Here is a 14,129-nt window from a genome sequence, read left to right as displayed (position 1 = left end):
CTTTTCTTAAATCAAGAATTACCAAAGAACACTTTAAGACAGTACATCTCTATATTTAACCATTTAACCTTAAATGTTGTAGATAAAGCACTGCTGTTGCATTTGCAAGGGTTGTGTGTGCATCCATTTCTTTTTTGCCCAGTCTCACTCAGCTACTTGCCTTTCAGGCCACCCTAACTAAGCTACAATTTATCCATTCCTTTTTCTACTCTCATGCTTTCACTTTCCATACTATAGCTAATTAAAGTAACAGGCTAGCTAACACGCAAGCGAACATCATGACACTTCCTAATTGGACTTGTGGGATGAAGAAGTGGCTGTAAGGTTGTGATGACTTTCTAGTCCAAGCTGCTGACAGAAATGGTGAGACCTTGGTTCAAAGGAGCATAGGTCAAATGCTTAAAAATTACCTAAGTACTTAAGTGCTGCCCAGTTTAGAGGTGAATATTTTCATTGTTCTTCAGAGCAGTTTGTGCTTCTGTGTCAGAAAATTGAAGATACGAGTCTCTTAAATGTTTTACTTTTCTTGGTTGCTTTTTTTGTTTTTTTTTTTGGACGTGTGACACATCACAATGCTGATAAGTGCATTTCCACAGCTTTCAAAATTACTTCATGATGTTAACCGGTGCTTACTGGCATTTGCTAATTGGCAGAAGCTGTGATCTCAGCTGGTCATATTTTGATGTGTAACTGACACCAGCGAGTAGAAACCCTTACTTAGTGTTGTGGTGGTGTAGGGTGTAGGTCGTATCTATGTGAATAATCTACTAGTCTTCATGCGTTACTCATCACTGCTGTGGCTCAGTCCTGCAGTCTTATCTGTACACTGCTTCCCTTTATTGCCATAGCTCATTGTGATAAAGTTAAAAGACATGATAGTGCAGAATCAGGGCCTTTTCTTTGTACAACACCAAATACCAGATACAAAGGCAGAATAATATTTAGCAATTGATATATACGTAATCTTTGTACACTTTGAGTCCAGTTCTCCCATCAAAGGAAACTGGGAATATCTCTTCTGGTCATGCTGTGATGCCCCCAGTTTAATTTGCATGGCGTCACTAGGAGGTTTGAAGAAAGTGGACCAAGGAAACCTTATTTTCTGCATCTCTTCCCTTTCAGTTTGTTTTGTTGCCAGGCATATTTGCTTTTAAATAGTGGGTTTACTTTTAGGAATACATCTTTTCATAGTGATAGTCCCCTATCAAAACAGGAACAATTTCTAGAAGTTATCTGGGTGGAAATGCTTTGCTTCATGCAAGGAAAAAATGGCACAAAGTCTGCCACCATGTTGGATTATGTGAGGTCACAAAGGGAAGGGCTCCTGTTTTGCCTTGACAATTGTCATACCACTGTGCATCCTGGAAATGATTCCAATTACATTTTTGTCTCAGTTTGAAATACTGATACCATGAAAGTAAACTTGCCAGTATTAGCTCTCTATAGACATGCAGTGTCAGGCAAGGTTTTTAACATATTGTGTACCGATTTTTTCTGCTAAGTACTTACCGTTTACATTGCAGGAGTGTTCAAACATGCCTTGTGCTGCGTGAATGTGGTAGGAGAGCAGTGCTCTACCAAACAAATATTACAGATGAACAGAAAAGGCAATGGGGTGATAGATTGCAGCCAAGTGTGAAATAGGTTGACAGAAGGGTCGAAGAGACAAACCACCAGTTTGCTCACTAACCCTGTGTGTTTGCATGATGTTCATATTGTACTTTTTCTGCTTCCCAGTGTGTTTGATGGGCTTTGTCTTGTCTAATCCAAGCTGTTTAAACACAGGCATCAAAGGTGTTCACAGAGCATCTTCAAGAAAACGATTCAACCCACTTGCCTGAGACATCTGTCTCAAGATGGGATAAGTTGCTTAAAGAGGGAGTCAAATACTTAAGAGTGATGAACCCCATCTTTATTTTTAATTTCTTTCTTCCTGCTGCTTTCACTTTCTATATTTGATCTGGCTTGACAGCTTTTGGTTTGTGCTTAATGCTTGTAGGTGTTAAATGGATATTACATCTATTCTTAAAATATTCCTTTTTTTTGCCCAATTTTTGCTTACTTGTTAGATTTTGATTATTATTTCTGTTTTCCCTCAGTTTCCTACATTGCTTGTTTTAATGATACCATGCTTGTTCCCTGTTCACAAGGGTTTTTAACCTTTAATGTGGTTCTGGTTGTTTCACTCTGTGTGTGTGTATGTTTTATTGGCAGGTTGTTTAGGGGCACTGAAGAAGTTCTGGAAAAATGGGAATAGCCAGTGGAGGAAGAGGAGTAGGGGAGAAGAGGAGGCATGAGGAAATGGAGGGGTGAAAAATCAGATCTGTAGATGAAAAATTAGATGCGAGCCAGGACACTGTGCTTGCAGCCCAGAAAGCCAGTCGTTCCCCAAGACTGCATAAAAAGAAGCCTGGCCAACAGGTAAAAAGAGGTGGTTCTCCCCCTGTGCTCTTCTGAGACCCCACCTGGAGTACTTCCGTCCAGGGCTCCTCAGCACAAGAAAGACATGGACCTGTTGAAGCAGGTCCAGAGGATGGCCAGAGAGCTGGGTCACCTCTCCTGTGAAGACAAGCTGTGTGATTTGGGGTTGTTCAGCCTGGAGAAGAGAAGGCTCAAGGGAGACCTTATTGCAGCCTTTCAGTATAAAGAAGGCCCGTAATAAAGACAGGGACAGACTTTTTACCAGGGCCTGTAGTGACAGGATGAGGAGCAATGTGTTTAAACTGAAAGAAGATAGATATAGATTGGTCATAAGGAAGAAATTCATTACAGTGAGGATGGTTGCAGGAGGTACACTGGAACAGGTCGCCCAGAGAAGTTGTGGCTGCCCCATCCCTGGCACTGTTCAAGGCCAGGTTGGACAGAGCTTTGAGCAACCTGTGGAAGGTATCCCTGCCCATGGCAGGGGGGTTTAAGTAGATCATCTTTGAATGTTTCCCAAGTCAAATCATTCTGTGACTCTATGATCCTGTAAGAAAACTTGGGGCTCCCAGCACCACAGATAAAGCAGATGACAGTAAATGCTACTATTGTGGATTTGTTTCTCAAGGGTGCTGCTTTGGGAACATACAGCTGTGTTGGGACCTTACAGGCTGTAAGAGTCGGACAAGAGGCATTGACAAGGTGTTTGAGAACTGGGTGCTTCCTTTTTTTGTGAGAGCTCTTACTAGGACTGGATGTGTGGTGGCATCTGTGCCTCTCCAGAGACTGACAGTGTGGACCTCCTGGGGAGTTCATTAGTGAACATTCATGAAATGGCTTGAAATGAATGGAGGCAGATGAACTGAAGTGTCACTCTGGTACAGAAACCCCATATACCAAAGGCTATCACTGCCGTTCAATAAGGAAGCAGCCTGTAGCACCCCTTGCACACCAGCACGTTTGTAGATGAGGGTAATAAACAGCTTTTCCTGCAGAGCATTAGTTGACTGCTCTGCTAGTGCAGCTCAACAGCATGGAGTAGCACACAGAGTAATACTGAAGGTTACCTTTCAGAGTTCACTTCTCAGTGAACCTTGGCAGCACCTTTGCAGAAGTTACTGTGTAGAGCTGTTACAGTGAAGCCACATTAGAAGCCAGCATTTCCATTGTTCTGTTTCAAGTTCTACACCATCAGGAATGTGCTTGGCGTGTTTAACATGTTCATGTGCTAGAAACTTCTGGCATACTTAAGAATAATAAATATAACCTGTCTTATGTTTTAGTCAGGAGGCTTTGCATCCATCTTCAGTGAAGACTTGCCACAGGTAAGTTGATGTAGTGTGTTATGCCTTAATAAATACTTCTTCAAGAGTGATTGTGTCCTTTTATCTCAGTGTTGTCCGAGCACACATCAGATGATTGCATCTTCAAGTCTGTTCCCTTTTCCCCATGAGGAGGGTTACGTGGTTTTATATGTAAAAAGAAATCGATACCTAAGTTGCTGTTACCCAATGTGTACTATGACTTATTTAAATAAACATAATTTAGTCATGGGAAATGACAGGCAAACTTGCCTATTGTCATTACTTTGTGTGCATGACAGAAGCTGTATGCTCTGTATGTGTGTACTCTGTGTTGTACACAAACCCAAATGCATATTCTGTAAAATCCTGAGACCTACGAAATAAATACAAAATTCCCACTACTTCGAATAAGGCCGGGATCTTACCCCATATGTTGCTTACCATTTTTCTGAGCATGAAGAGTCCATCATAGCCAAACTGCAGTTTGCTTATTTTTAGCTATTCCAGGGCAGAGATCAAAAGAGCAAGGATGAAAGCTTCAACATGTTGCAGGCTTTAATTTGTAACAAGAACTTTCTTGTTACTCTCATTCACACCCTTGAAAAGCAGAAAAAATTCTCTGTGAAAGACAGGTATAGTATGATTGTGCTTATCATCTTCAAGACAAAGAATCAGCAGGAAAAAACAACATGGATTGTAGCTCACAAATGTAATTTCAACTTCTTGCAAAGCAAGCTTGCATTACTCCAGAGCATTTTTCCATCTCCATCTGCACACACTGAGGAAGAAAAAACATTACCATTGAAACAAGCTATCAAAGAGAAATCAGAATGTTTGTACACATAAACAAAAAGGCAAAGGAGCAGGAAAACTCACTTCAAAACTGTAAACACTTCCTGCAGTTAGATCAACAGTTGTACAGTTTAGAAATGTTCTGTCGCTGAAGCAGGTGGTGTTCAGCAGAATTACATTTAGAGACACAAATTGTGTTTGAAAAATAATCACGAGAGCAGATGGACTTGCATTTTTTATATTTTTGTGGAGATCAGTGGACAGTTTCTGTGCCTGAGAAGGAAACAGGATATGAACTGTATTAAAGTGTGTTTTGTTTATTAAAGATGACTTGGAAGAGAAATTTCAATGTTACACCATTCTCTTTTTCTCCTTTTTTTTCACAGGTGCTTGTTTGCACCTTCTTGACCATTGCACTACAGACTAAGCTAGTTTATCTAACCCATATTTTGGAAGTGTTGACAAAGGACTTGATGGAGCAATCAAACAACGTGCAGCCTAAGCTCCTGCTCAGAAGAATGGGATCTATGGTAGAAAAACTCCTGACAAACTGGATGTCTGTCTGCCTTTCAGGATTTCTTCGGGTATGTGTACATCTTTTCACCATGCAAGATACACAAAGAATATTAACTGATTTCTTCCATAGGAATTGTTAGAGGGAATGGTTTAAAGCACTCAATCTAACATTTAACATTACTAATATGTGCTTTTCTAGTTTAGGTGACTTGGCTGTCATCAACGGGGTGTAAGAAAGAGTGCGTCTGTAAGCAATGATAGTATCTTTTCTTTGGCTGAGATTTGGGTAATTTTGCAATTCTGGCATATTCTTTTCTCATGTCAGACATTATTTCAACTCCATGAGATGTATAGCAATCAGACTAAAAGACTGACACACTTGTGAAAATGCCGCTCTACGTTTCTATGGAAGCTGTTGGAAAGCTACCACATAATGGACATAATAGAAATACTGTCTTTTGGAAAACTAAACTTCTTTCCAAACATTTTAACCTCTGGACAGCATTGCAGGTTTCAAGAACTAAGTGACTTCAAGTGGAAACACAGAAGCTTTTATTTTTTTTAAATTTTGCCATTTGTTTATTTTTGTCCACATGGTAGCACTTTGTTCTTGGTTTCAGTACCTGGTTGTGCTTCCTGTCTCTTACCAAAGTTATGGTGTTGCACTGTTGGTAGCACTCAGATCAGTCCTTGCATTAATACGGCAGCAGAATTGTTGAGGCTCAGCAGCTTTGCACCAGTTTTCTGTAACCCCAGAAGAGAGCCAAGGAACTCAGAGATCTGTTCTCAGTACACCAGTCATCTTTACAGAGCTGTGCTAGTGAGAGGCTGTAGCCAGACTGTGGGAATGGTGTCACATGGAAACAGATCCATCCTTTCTCAGGTGTTTTCCTGAAGCCTGGGGTTGAGGCTGGAGAGGGAAGCCCTCTTTCACTGAAAGACCAGTGAATGTCCCCCTACAATTCCCAAGGCTGTTTTTCTAGGGACAACAAGAGGAGACACCAATTCAAAAGGAAGCTAATTGTTAGCCTGTTTTCTCACCAGCCTGAAAAATGAAGAAAGAGATGAAGTATGCATGTGAAGACATGCATGTCTCACCCCCCACCCACTCTTTGGTGGAACCAGGAAGCGTCTGACAGGTGGACTAAGAGCAGTTTGTCTGTAGTGTGCTTGTGCACAGCAAGGGGCTGTAAGCTTATCTTGCCACACGCTCCAGCTGTCCCTTGCTATTTGCATGAGACTTTCACACTGAAAAGCAAAGGATGGAGGTTAAACAAATAACTGGATTAATCTGCTCAGAGGGATTTGCTTTTCTAATTGCAAGATAACAACTTAGTTAAAAGCAAATAATTTGTTACACTTGAGTTTTTTCTAGCTATTTGCGCCCCTTTAATGATTACAAAAATAAACATGTTCCTTGCTTTTTCTCAATGTCCTAGGAGACAATTGGTGAGCCTTTCTATTTGCTAGTGACAATCCTCAATCAGAGGATAAACAAAGGACCTGTTGACGCAATAACTTGCAAAGCCCTGTACACACTGAACAAAGACTGGCTGCTGTGGCAAGTGTCTGAATTCAAAACAGTGGTACGTTTGCCAGTTTGTGTTCCCTCCAAAAGTGGACAACTACAATGTTTTCTCTTTTTCTAGGAAGCTAAATTAAGGCTCTTGAACATTAAGGTGGTGGTTAAGTACCCAGATAATACAATTGCTATTGCTGACAAAGTTTCAAAATGAAATAGTGTTTAGCTAGCTGGTATTTTACCAATATACATTTCACAAATAGCACTCACTCCTTACTTCAGAGCATGCCTTAATTGCCAAAGGTTAGGTTTAAGGAAGCCTCAGGGTATTAAAATTCCTTCTTATTTTAAAATGTACTACAAAAATATAAATGTATGCTTAAAATTTAAACTAAAGTACACTTTTCCAATGAATGAAAGAATGGAACGCAGAGGTTTTGTTTTTCTATTGTATTTACTTGTGGCTAATCTTCAGGCACCAATCATTTGCTGTGGGTTTCCATGTTATTAGCTCCAAATCAGCAAGGTTATGGTGTGGTGAATTTTACTGAGTCACTTGGTTAAAAACAAGGGATCTGGGAAGTCTGGTTGACTTTCTGAACTTTACCATAGATTTCTTGCCTTTCTCAAAGCAACTACAAAGTGCTTCCTGTTTTACAGTTATACCCAGAATTCTTTGAAAGCTGGAATTCCCTTACTGATTGTCATTCTGACACTGAAGAGAGAAGGGACGGCAAGCATTACTGTACTTCAGAGCATGTAAAAATTGTGACTTTTGAGTAGGTCATCTGAAAAAGGTTTTCAGAATAACCAGAGTACTTTTCCCCCAGAATTTCCCAGTGATTTTGAGTCCAAGAACTCACAAATCTGCATCTCTAGTCATTTCCATGGCTTCTGTGCTTCTTAACTCCTGGCTTCCTGTCAGGGTTACCAGATGTACGTAAGAGTATGAGAAGTGCAACTGAATAGTGGGCTTCAGAGCTTGGGAGCAGCAACAGCGATGGTAGGGACACTGCAAGTGCTGGTGGCTTTGGAGGAGAATTTAGTCCTTTTCGGAGCCCATACCTTGAGCCTCAGGTAGTGCTAGAGCTTCCAGGTCTGCCCATCTTGTTTTGCAGGGAGAACCTGGAGATCCTAAGATACCACATCCGTCAGTAGACTGCATGACCCTGGAAATTTTTGCTGGTCAGCAATCCATTGGGCTTGGCTCACTGGGTCACGTAGGAAGCTCACTGAAATCACAACCTTTCTGTGAAATGTTTTCTGCTGAAAGCTCTTGTACTGACAGATTTATGGTCAAATCTTCTTATAGTAATTTACAAAGCTGTTGTTGGCAGCTTTATGTGAAGGCGCTTCAAGCTAAGTTACCACAGCGTGCATTTGGAAAGGAAGTTTGTGACTAAAAATTAAATGCATAATACTGTATTTTTGGTTTCCTTGCTTGTGCACTGCATTCTGGCATGAATTTGGAATCCAGGGTAAGTTTAAGTATATGCTATATATATCCATAGGATACAAAACCAGTAGTTATGCAAAGCAACAATTTGCAAGTAAGCTCAATATGCCTGTTACTAGTAGACTATGCAGAAACATCTGGTCATGTGGAATTGATTGACTTTTTCTTATTTATAGCACAAATTCAAGTTGAGAGAATTGTAGGGGGATGTCTGACTCTGAAACTGCTGAACACTGCCTTAAATACTTTCTTCTAGTGTTATTTCTATGCATGCAGTCACTGATAGGGTCTTGTGGGCAGCCTGCAGTGAAGAGGAGACAGGGGAAGTGATCTGAAGGACTCTGTAAGTGGAGCAGGTGGACGAGGAAGTGAGAGATCAGATAGCCTTTCTCAAACATTGTTCGCTGCCTTTGTATCCCAGCTTTTAAAATAAATTATGATACTGTAACAGGGTTAATAAATCAGCTTTCCCCACTAAAGTCCAGCAGTTTGTTCAACTCAGTTGAGAAGTGGCTGAATGTTCCCTTTAAAACCATCAGAAAAGGAGGGAGGATCCTGCAGTAAAATTACAGATATGGAGCCCAAGGACTCTAGTTCTGTCTGGAAAAAGAAACAGTTTTGTTTGGTGTTTTGTATAAGATTTACGCTGGAAACTAAAACTGTACTGTGATAGAGGTTTAAGTGGAACAGCAAGGCTTTCTGGGCTGGGGAAGCAGGCCAGCTATGCACATTTTCTCTTCAAGAATAGCTTTTAACAGGATGCTAAAGTGGAAGGAGTCAGCTTTTCCTCTCTCACTAACCATTTCACATGCACTGCAATGACATGAAGGACCTGTGAGTATACAGAGAGGGAACAAAGTATTTTCTCCTTTGGAAGAAAATTTCCACCTAAATGATTTTCTAAATGGAATAAATCCTGAGCAGTTTTAAAATACATTTGCCCATTTTCTCACTGCAGTTACATTCTGAGTCTTGTACTATTTTGCTAGTATTTTATTTTGCCCCTTTCCACAGACCCACAAAGCAGTACATTAAGACCTACTTGTCCAGAGCAAAGTATAAAAACAGCCAAACAGCCAAAATGAGGGGGATAAAAAGATACTGACACACATCCGCAGACATTCGATGTCTAGATTTTTAAGCTATGTTGGCACTTGAAGACACAGGGTTGCATTTGCTAGGAGTTCAACGCTCAAATCAGTGGCAGGGCACAAGCAAGGGTGTAGGCATTCTGCATTCATTGTCCTTTCAGGATTTGGACTTAAGTTTCAAACCAGCACAAGCAGGATACAGACAGGCTCCTAAAAATGAGGGATAGGTCCACAGGTCTTCTCCTAAACACTATGCAGATAAAATCTTGAGGCAGGAGAAGGAAGCAGCACTGGGCATAGAGAAAGAAAAGAAGGACAGGAGAGATTTTTTAAATTTCAGGCCATTTAACATGTTGGTTTTGAATTGTATCAGAGCTGTCCCTTGGCTGGGCCCCATGCCTTTTAATAAAAGGCCACAGACCTCTGGACCAGCAAACCCCGCTGCTGCTATCCCTCTCTGCTGGAAAGGGTCAGATATTGAAAAGATGAGCTGCTCAACTAAATACTCAGGCAGAGGAATTGAAGGAAAGATGCTTCTAAAATCACTGGTCCAGTATGAGCTGAGGAGCTGTTTGGTTTCATGCTGTGCTTATATTTGAGTACTGAGAAACAAAACTGCCTTGAAAGAGACTTGGATGTGTCATGGAGCCTTTTCACAGGCTGAGGAAGCAAGCCTACTTTCTCACAGGCAGACTCCCTAAGTTGACTTGAATTTTCATTTCCTATGCAAAGTGAGCTCAAAAAAAAAGCCTGATATTGTTTCCTCGTGACTTCCATGTGCCCTCCTCTCATCCTCTTAAATGTTTTCTGACCTTCAGAGCTGATCATAAAAGGGCTTTCATAATTCTACAATAATTTCTGATTCTTCTTTCAGTGCTACACTTTGTGTCTAAATGCAGTGATTGTGACTGTCAGGTTCTGATTAACAATTTCCAAAGTCAGGATTGTGCTGTCAGACAGGTTGAATCTGATTTATGAAAACTTCAGCTGCAGAGGGAAGACTTAATAACAATTGGCTCTCCTAGCTTCTCATCAATTGCTACAACACTTAAGATTAATTTCTACAGGAAATCATATCAGCAAAACCGTCTCTCTTGGTTTAGAGGCTTTTCCCATCTGACCACTTCTTTGAGTGGTAAAGTGTTACTATCCTCACATTGTGGATACTTTTGATTGTTACTATCCTCACATTGTGGATACTTTAAGGAGTTCAAAAATGACTAGTATTCCATCTACAGAAAGGACTGCTGCTCTCTTTTTACAGTCCTGTCATCCTATAGTGAGTTGAGTGAGGATGGGAGGACTGTCACATGCTAATAACTGAAGAGGCAGCACATTTATGTGCGATCTCTGCGAGAGCATATGCTGAAAAGGAGATGCAGCAGAAAAAAAAAGACAGTTTCTCTTGACAGTCTGAAAGGAAAAGGAAATTAAGCAGTTACATGAATATTGCAGTGTAGGAATAATGTTAGAAGGAAAGGATCAACTAAAGGAAAGAATGCTTTGAGAAAGTTGGGGCTGTTCAGCCTGGAGAAGAGAAGGCTGCATCGAGCCCTCCTAGCAGCCTTCCAGTATCTGAAGGGGGCCTATAGGGATGCCTGGGAGGGACTCTTCATTAGGGACTGTAGTGATAGTACAAGGGATAACGGGTTATAACTTAAAAAGGGGAAGTTTAGACTGGATATAAGGAGGAAATTCTTTAGTGTAAGGGTGGTGAGGCACTGGAAGAGGTTGCCCAGGGAGGTTGTGAATGCTCCATCCCTGGCAGTGTTCAAGACCAGGTTGGACGAGGCCTTGGGTGATATGATTTAGTGTGAGGTGTCCTTGCCCATGGCAGGGGGGTTGGAACTAGACGATCTTAAGGTCTTTTCTGACCCTAACTATTCTATGATTCTATGATGTAAAGACAGTTGAATGTCAGTTGAAGTGTGAGTAGCTAGAGTAGCTACTCCAGAAAGACCAGTTCGGAGACTAGAAGAGACAAGGACTTTGATTAAGACAAAATTCAGTCGGCCCCCATCCACATTTTTGTCCTAGAGGACCATGACCTCAGGGCAAAGTCAATGGCAGTACTGTTGTCTGTTCAGTTGGTCTGTGGGCCTAACCAAGCATGACTCCCTCATTCCTGTTCCAATATATTTTTTTACTAATTTCCCACATGAAATCCCAACCTGAGGCATGGCATCCAGTCTGCTTCTCCTTGTGCAGGCATCATTCCCACATTTCTTCTTCTGTTCCATCTATTCTTTCCATGGGCTCATTTTCTCCACAATTAAATGTCTTGGTGCCCCGATTAAGCTATTTTCTGTTACTTCAGTTACATCCTGTAGTCTCTATTAAATCCTGATCTTCATCATTTTGCAACCCTGTTTTTAATACTCATTTTGCTTCTGTAGAAACAGTAAAGTTAGCTTATGTCTCATTGGACTACTTTTTTTTCACCACTAGACAGCTACTAGAATGCCTTATTTATAGTTAACTGCTGCTTGTCTTCTCTGTAGTTAGTTTCTGCACAGTGTGCTTATAGAATATGTGGAAGAGGGTAGAAATGGGAAGATCTTAATGAAGTCTTAAAGAATTTTTAAGCAAAGGTCTAGGAAGTATTAACATTATTTGATTAGTCCAAATTTCGTCTGCCGCACACCAATGTGCATGAAGCACACATAGTAAGCTCCTGGCAGCTGTAAGAATACTTGAAAGAGCTCTGAAGTTTGAAACAGAAATTCTTTCCTGTTAGGGTGGTGAGGCACTGGAAGAGGCTGCCCGGGGAGGCTGTGAATGCTCCATCCCTGGCAGTGTTCAAGACCAGGTTGGATGAGGCCTTGGGTGATATGATTTAGCGTAAGGTGTCCCTGACCACGGCAGGGGGGTTGGAACTAGATGATCTTAAGGTCCTTTCCAACCCTAACGATTCTATGATTCTATGATTAGCTGCTCCCTTTTTATATGCATAATTATTTGCTGGAGTAACAAGTCTAGAAATCTTACATTCAGAAGCTCTTTAGTACATTGGTCAGAACTCTGAGGGTCAGAAATACTTCATTTTCCCCAAGGGTATTTTCCTTTTCTTTGGACCACAGCATGAAGCATTTGTTCAGGCTCATGCTACCAAGAAATACAGGCTAGAGATTTTTTTAGCCTAAAAGTATGTATATAAAAATGGACTGATTTCATGTGTGATCTGAACCAACTGCTCATCTGTTAAATAACAAATAATGTGCGTATTTATCTTTAGGAGTGAAGTGTAATGAATTAAAACTAATCATATCACTTACTTCAAAAGCTGCAAATGAGCATGCTCTGTTAGGTTTGTGCTGAACATCCATTGTGAAGTACTGTTGATACAGTTCCCGTTAGCCATTTGTAAAGGGATGCTGAAACCTCATAAAGGTTTGCAATTCAGTAAACATCCTGCAGCCTTTTAGTACTAGAAGGTATTTACTTTCATGATTTTTAGCCTTTTACCTTAAAAGCCTGTAGACACTTAGAAAACAAACATTGAAATCATTTCATCACATGGTGGAAACAGTAGTGACAAAGTATCACATGGCTATGTCATCTGTTCCCCAGAACTTAGACTAGAGCAGTGACAGGAAACTACCAGCCCCCACTTTTACATTCTGAAAACATGGTTTCCAGGTGGGGCTCCAGCTCATACAACAAACATCAGCACTTATTTCCTCAGATGAGCCCAAAGCTAACTGGTAAGTCTGCGCTGACCTAGGCTGCTGAAGCCCTGGGGAAAAAAAACAAAAACAAAAACAAACAAACAATCCCTTTGGCTGTGCATGCCTGGCAGTCAGCTCTCTGTGCTCGTGATCCCCTGAGTGAAAGGAGCAGTAGGGACCAAAGAGTTTGAGGTGATTTTCTGCTGTGACAGGATCTAGCACGTTACCCTAGGGGAACTTTCCCCAGCACTGCTGCATCCTGTGTGTAAATTCGGGTGTCAGCCTCAAGCCCTTTGGTTCAGCTTTCACAGTTTTTCAGGTCTGAGGAGCGGTGAGGAGGAAGAAAGAATGAAAAATATATCTAAGGGACAAATGTTCATCCCTCCTGACGTCAACAGAAATAATTATATGGCAGCTGTCATGAAATACAATGCACTATTCCTGAGGTCCTGCGTCTGTCGTTCATCTTTATTTCAACCTCGATTCCTTGCATATAACCACTGCAAAGAGAAATGAGTCACACAGAGAACAGACACAATTAGATACAATAAATTTGTGGAGGTGGAACTTTAGGACATCTGTGCTGCAAAAACTGACAAAGCTTCAAATGTTTTCTTTTAAGGAAGCACCAACAAATAAGCTTCTCTACACTAAGGACATTCCAAACTACAAGGAAGAGGTAAAAGCATACTATAAAGCCATCAGGGACCACTTCAGAGGCTGAAGAATTTCTAACTCAGGAATCTAAGGTATGGCTGAGAAGCAGCAACTTCATTTGCTTTCATGGTAAGGTTTTTAAAAAGGAGAACTATCTGACCAGAGCTGTTTTCTGTTTTAGAAACATGAAAATGAATTTAATGAGAATGTGGCCTTGAATGAAATCTACAGATGCATAGTGAAATACCACGAGGAGGTAAGCATGTCTCCTATTCCTACTTGACCCCTTAATGTCAACTTGCTACCTGAGGCTTGAAAGTTGGGCTTGAGAAAGAGCTGGCCTGTGTAAACCACTGAGTGCCACTCCAGAGACAGCCCCTCAGTGGTGCAGCTGAGCTCAGCTGTGTGGGCCAGAGCAGCCCCCCACAGTGGCTGGAGCCCCCCCATCTCTCAGAGTGGTCACAGGCCAAAGGTTTGTAAATGCACCTTTACTGTCACAGTGTGTTTCACAGAGATGGCAGCAGCAAAATTCTCTCTGCAGTTCTGAGAAAGTTCCAATGTAAGCCTAGGCTTCCTGTTGCGCTGTGTTTGCAGGGTATCTGCTAATGCCTGTCACAGCTCCTGTGCATGCGCTCCATTTCCCTGGAGATTCAGAAACCAGACAAGCCTGTAGCATCAGGGATCTTGGTTTAACAGTCAGTA

This window comes from Pezoporus flaviventris, unplaced genomic scaffold (genome assembly GCF_033815535.1).
Source record: "Pezoporus flaviventris isolate CSIRO_AGI_PZ_B2104156 unplaced genomic scaffold, CSIRO_AGI_Pfla_v1 ptg000070l, whole genome shotgun sequence".
Lineage (NCBI taxonomy): Eukaryota > Metazoa > Chordata > Aves > Psittaciformes > Psittacidae > Pezoporus > Pezoporus flaviventris.
The sequence above is the reverse complement of the archived record's forward strand: the minus strand, read 5'-3'. Positions refer to the sequence as shown.